This window comes from Vipera ursinii, assembly GCF_947247035.1.
Source record: "Vipera ursinii genome assembly, chromosome: 8".
Lineage (NCBI taxonomy): Eukaryota > Metazoa > Chordata > Lepidosauria > Squamata > Viperidae > Vipera > Vipera ursinii.
This window is the reverse complement of record NC_139519.1, coordinates 8,721,082-8,727,981: the sequence shown is the minus strand read 5'-3', so window position 1 is coordinate 8,727,981 and position 6,900 is coordinate 8,721,082.

Here is a 6,900-nt window from a genome sequence, read left to right as displayed (position 1 = left end):
TAGGTCTGACTCCACTGATGACATCGACTTATGACAAAAAATTCTAGCCCCAACTATGGGTATAACTGAGGACTACTTGGATAGCAGCTGGTTTAACCTCTAAGTTACCTAGGAATCTTTCTGAACTAAAATGTGTAGCGGTGCTACCCCTGTGGATAATGGGGGGGGAAATGATGCGGGGACTGGAGGCAAAAACATATAAGGAATGGCTGCTGGAAGTGGGAATGTCTAGTCTAATGACATGATAGCAGCGTTCCAATATCTCAGAGGCTGCCACAAAGAAGAGGGAGTCAAGCTATTCTCCAAAGCGCCTGAGGGCAGGACAAGAAGCAACAGATGGAAACTTATCAAAGAGAGAAGCAACCTAGAACTAAGGAGAAACTTCCTGACAGTTAGAACAATTAACCAGTGGAACAACCTGCCTCCAGAACTGGTGAATGCTCCAACACTGGAAGTTTTTAAGAAGAGACTGGACAGCCATTTGTCCGAAATGGTATAGGGTTTCCTGCCTGAGCAGGGGGTTGGGCTACATGACCTTCAAGGTCCCTTCCAACTTTATTGTTGTGGTGGTGGTGGTGATTTCAAAAAATATGCTAAATCAGCACATCTAGGTTAAATATCATAGGCTGCATAAATGTCCGGGTCTTTCATGCTTATAAGCGAGATCATGCAGCTAGATCATGCAATCACAATCTCCATAAGATAAGTCATGTGTTCTGATGCAATAGCCAGATGACTGGGTGAAGAATTTTGGTGGCCTTCCTCCCCAAATTCCACCCTGACCAAGTTCTTGCCCTGAAACGCTCCCCATTTCAAGAATGACAGTTGCAGGTGGATGGCTGACATGCATGTGCAAGAGATGTTTCATATTCCAGTCTGACTCAGAGGAGCCCAGCAAGTGCACAGTTGGTTGAACAGGTAGCTGTCAAATGTGCCCTTGTTGAAGGCTGAGCTTTGTAACTAAGGCGAGTTTCTTGACATGGAAGAAAACTGGTGAGGGACATGTGAATGCTGGCAAGAACAATGACCTGGCTCCTTTTCCCCCAAGACACATTGTGGGGGAAGTGTAGGAGAACAGCAGGCAGAAGTGGAGGCAGAATTAAGTGGGTCAGCAGCTTAGAATCATTAAGCTGCCACAAATGGTCCAGCTCCTCCTGAATTCCGTTGACCCTTATCTGGTCCAATTTAGTCTCGAACCTTAATTGACCAGATTCTTGTGCAAAGGTTTGAATAATTCTTCTATGCTGCAATCTAACAGATGGTCCTGATTCTTTCAGCCTGATAGAAAAATTCTATAATGTAAACTCCTGTAAGCCAGGAAGAAGATTTTGTTAGAAATGCTTTAGAAAGTCAACGTGCTCTGACCTCTTGAGTCCAAAGTTCAGCTGGAGGGGAAAAAAACAGATCTATTCCAATACTGCACTTTCAGAGCCTGGGATCACATTCTTTGGATCCATCCAACTCAATGCCAAGCCAACAGCTGCCCTGTAATATTTTATATGGTGCAGGATTTAGAAATGGGCTTCCTGACTCAATTGCTTCTCATCCCCCAAGGGAATTCTAGGCTGACAAGAACTTGGGACTCCTCTGCGGCATCATATTTTTCCATGACATCAAAAGCACAAGAGCATTTATACGCCACCACTGCCTTTTCAGGATGGCTTGAGATCTTCCATCATCCATGTGGACTATACAACTGAACAGCCTGCAATAATGTCCTGACGTTTGACTCCAGAGGGGTGTTGCTACATGTTCTGGCATTGAACTCAGTGGTATGGAGCTGATTCTAACCATAAGGATAAGCTGTTCTATTCCAGAAGCAATGGCTAAGTCCTCCTGACACCTTGAGACCAATTAATCAGCATGATTGGGGCATATGCAGCTAACAAATCAGCTAGGATGCTGACCATGGAGATGTGATAAGTTACTAAATGCTTATAAATCCCATCCTTCGATGAAAGGATGTATGCACAGAAGATCATGTATTTGTGTGGGATTTTTCAGCTACCTACTTTCTACTCTGGTTTCTGCAGACAAATGAGTGAAATCCTGTAATTTCCAGTTGGTGGCCATGCTGACTGGGGAATGGTAGGAACTGAAGTCCAACACATCTTCATGGCATTATACCAGGAGAGGCAATGATAGAAGCTACTATGGGATATAGTCATCCATAAACTGATGCCCTGGATATGATAGACCACATCTGACGTTCTGACCTGGGAGAGAATAACTGTTTTATATCAGAAAGATTCCAGCTTTAATGCCTGGCCTCTTCAGGTGAGATCAGAATTCTTCCTGAATTCTAGCATTGGAAGCCATCTTCACTGAATCCAACCACATGTTCATTTGTAGGAATCCAGAATCACTCAGGTCAGATGGATGCCTGTCACCCTCCACCTGAATTCAAGTGAGAAGATGGGTTACTAATTCCACTGCTGGATGGCTTTTAGGTTAAGACGCTCCTTCAAGCATTCAGTTGCAATCTGTCTTCCTGTCGCTTAAATCCATTATTCTTGTCCTGCACTAAAAAATGATAAGAGAACCACTCCAGGGTCTTAAAAGAGCTTTCAAACCATCCCAGTCTTTTTTTTTCAAAGTTCAGCTTTCCCTGCTCTTTTTAGTCCCAGGACTATAATTCAAAAGGACGTTGAAAAGGTCAAAGAGATGAAGCTATAACTCAATGAAATTGTACGGAGACAAATTCCAAATTCCTTAGTTAGATGGCAGACAAAAAATGTATTTGTAAGGAGAGGAATATCCAGCTTGATTAGGGTTGCATGAGGAAGATCTTGGAATGAATGACCTTATTCGTGCTCCCTTTCAACAATATCAGAGCTAGTTAGCTTACAAGCCCCCCTCAAAGACTTTTCTTTGGAAGTCAACTTCCTCAGAAGCAATTCATTAGGGCTAAATGAGAACTTAAAAACCTAGCAAAGGCAATCCTGAGGCACCAGGAACCAGCCCTGAAATCTTGGCAGAGTTGTCTTCTACTGTTCCTGACCCAGCACCTTTGGAGTTAGGTCTGGGACAGCCACGGGCCATAAAAGTACAGCCATCTCTGAACTGAGCGTCAGAAGGCGGACAGGTGGAGACTTCCATGTTGCTTGGTGAAATACCTTTCAAAAGAGTGGCCTGCAGAATAGACTCTTGCTTGCCAATAGACAGTAGGGTAAGCCTGCCTGAGGAACATCAGCTGAACCTGAGTAAGACATCCAGAGTTTCTGGGATAAAAGCCTCCGCGGTCCTCCTTCCACAGCTGCAATATTTCTTCAGTTCCGATGCTCTGAACGTTTTGACTTCTGCCACACCAGACCTCTTTTATCATCCCACGCTAATCAAATAGCTGATATGTACCCTTGGAAAATTCTCCCTAATGGTTAGCAAGAACTAATGTAAATTCCAATTGGTATCTTTTTTTTCCCTCGGATGCCACACAAAAACCGTAGCGGCAAATGCTATTGAATATTTGTGTGGTCTTTTTGGTGTCCCATGCCGTCAGAGCTGACACCAGCCAGAGCATAGAACAACTCAAAGCAGTGCAAAATCGGAAGCCATGGAGCAGTGATCCTCAAACTTGGCCGCTTTAAGACTTGTGGACTTCAACTCCCAGTATTCCCCAGCCAGAAGTCCACAAGTTTTAAAGTGGCCAAGTTTGAGGACCCCTGCCATGGGGAGACCTGGCCCACAGAATCACCGAGAGTCGGACTTGACTGATTGTATATCGTCATCGCCATCATCACCCAGTGTCCCAAACCTCCTAATTCCAAAACTCATTTTTATCAGAAAGGCTCATACCTTTGATTCTCTCTGCTGTGTATGCTTTCTTGAAACCTCTGTCATATCTCCCTCTTCATCATCTCTTTTCCACCCAGAAAACCTTCCCACTTTGGCTATCTTCCAGAAAATTTGAATTCTATCTCTCCTTGCCCCAAACCCTGCTGCCTAGGAATGACGAGATTTTCTGGTTCTACGTATCTGAAGGAAAACCTCGGGTCGGAATTGATGTTCTGCAAAGCCATTCAATCTCTGGGGCTTTCGGTGCATCTTTGGTAGCTTGACAAACCAGCTTAGAGACATCCCTCTGCCCTCGAAGAGGAAGAAATCAGATTCCAAACCGATGACCCAAATTAGCATGCCAATGTGAGGATCAGCAGAATACATGGGGAAGGCTGTGAAGAGGACATTTAAAAAAATGCTCTAAGAGCTATTGCAAAAGGAACTCGAGGTGAAAAAATTAAGAAAATGGATGCAAAGACAGCTCTGGTTGATGGACTGACTTCTTCTCCTTTGTTTTCTTTGGGGGTGGGAGATATTGCTCCTGCCCAGGGCCCCTCCCAAATGACATTCTTGCCCTTCCCTTCCAACGTGTCTGCACAGCAGTTAAGCCGCTCCCTTTTGCCAGGGTGCTGAGCCAAACCGGAGAGGTACAAGGCGGGGGGGGGGGAGAGAAGCAAAAGAAGCAAGCTTCTGCCACAGCAAGCTGTTGTATTCATACCACCTCCCTGGATGGTCAGGAAAAGCAGGTTGAAATGTCCCTGCCAAGAGACGGTGCCAAAAAAACTAAACTGATTCAGATCCCCAGCAGCAGGCAGCCCACCAGCAAGCCCACACAGCCGCCTGCTTGCCATTCGCTCACGTGTGCCCAAATGCCGACATTCCTGACTGTCACGTGGAGTGGAACAGCTCCCCCACCTCCGGAAGGCAGCCCTCTCTTTAGATATCAAAATCAGGCAGGCAGGCAGGCAGGCAGGCACACACACACACACACACACACACACACACGTGTGCACACTCGTCCAGATGTCCTCAAGGGTTTACTCCCAAGTCGCAGGCAGAAACATCTGGATCTCCAACTGCCCACCACCCCCTTGCCTGCTCTCAAGAAAGTCTCTTTTTCAAATACTTTTTGCCAGAGCAGAGTGCACCACCAGGATATCAATACACACACACACACACCGACAAAATCTAGAACTCTTCCCAAAGCCTGCTAGATGGGTATCTATCTATCTATCTATCTATCTATCTATCTATCTATCTATCTATCTATCTATCTATCTATCTATCATCATCCATCTCTCTATCATCTTTCATCCATCTCTCTCTCTCTTGTCTGTCTATCTATCTATCTATCTATCTATCTATCTATCTATCTATCTATCTATCTATCTATCTATCTTTCTATCTATCCAGTGCTTTTTTTGTAAAAGAAAAAGGTGCCGGAACTCACACATGTCATACAACCCGCCTTGCCTACCCTACAAGGTTCCATCCAAAAAAGGTGCCGGAACTCCGTTCTGAGCGTTCTATGAGAAAAAAGCCCTGTATCTATCTATCTATCTATCTATCTATCTATCTATCTATCTATCTATCTATCTATCATCTATCTATCTATCTATCTATCTATCTATCTATCTATCTATCTATCTATCACCTCTCTCTCTCTACCCCCCCCAATCAATTATATGGCATGTTCACATCATATTTCGGTAAAGACACAAGAGATAAAAATACAAAATATGAAATATAAGACCTAAAATATTATAAACATATGCCTATAATTCAAATATATGCATTTTTGCTTCATTTGCCACAGCCAGGAAATCAGCAAAGTCTCCATTACAGGCTCTCTTGGGCACTCTGACTGTAGGTCAGATACTTTGTTTTTCGGCCTCGCAGTCACAATTCGGTGATGGTGTTTTGCCCCACTTTAGCATGCTGAGGATTATGGAAGCTGGAGTCACCCCTAACCAGAGGGTATCAGGATATGGAAGAAGCCTGCTTAGAGACCTCATTCAAATGGGGGGGGGAGATGGACAGAGTGTTCCTAGAACGATTGTTCCTAGGGCAGCTAGTTACAACAATACCCCCAAAACCTTCACGGGTTCTTTTCCGCTTTCTCCCCCCTCAATTTTTCTGCTACAAAACCGTGGGAAAACACAGGCGGACTGCAAAGGGATGGAGACCTTTCTGGGAAATGATTAAATTGAAGCAGGCTTGGGTCAAAGCGCTCCAAGGGGTCTAATTCCTGCATAGCCCTTGAGCACCGCCTCTCCTTCTCCGAGCATGTTCTTCTCCGTGTGAGATCCACAGCACATACATGACAGCCGGAGTCACTGTCACTTGAAACTTAACAGCCCCCTAGAGCTTAGCAAGATTCCCACAAGCACACACATGACTGACGTTGCAGCATGGGAGGAAAAAATACCACAGCACTAGAAATTCTTTGCAGGAACGAAAATTCCATTCCCCTTCCAAGGTCTACAATCGAAATTCAGGGAGGGGTCTGCAATAACGCCTCTCTCCAAAGGACCCAACCCTAAGGGCTATTCTTCCTCCAGTGCTACCTCTTTGCTTCTTTATTGGTGGCCTAGAGAAGGAGCTGTCCTCCTTGAAGGCAGCCCTGTCTACCTCAGGTTTTTCCTCTCTTCTATTTTCCTATTTAAAGGACAAGAAATAGCAGGAATAGCCAACACTCCTGAAGATAGGCTTAAGATACAGGAGGATCTGGACAGACTCGAACATTGGGCACTATCTAACAAAATGAAATTCAATGGTGAAAAAAGTAAGGTTCTACATTTAGGCAGGAAAAATCAAATGCACAGGTATAATATAGGGGGTACCTTGCTCAATAGTAGTAACTGTGAGAGGGATCTCGGAGTCCTAGTAGACAATCACTTCAATATGAGCCAGCAGTGTGCTGCAGCTGCCAAAAAAGCCCACACAGTGCTAGGCTGCATTAACAGAGGGATAGAATCAAGATCAAGTGAAGTACTAATACCACTCTACAATGCTTTGGTAAGGCCACACCTGGAATACTGCATCCAGTTTTGGTCACCACGATGTAAAAAAGATGTCGAGACTCTAGAAAGAGTACAGAGAAGAGCAACCAAGATGATTAGG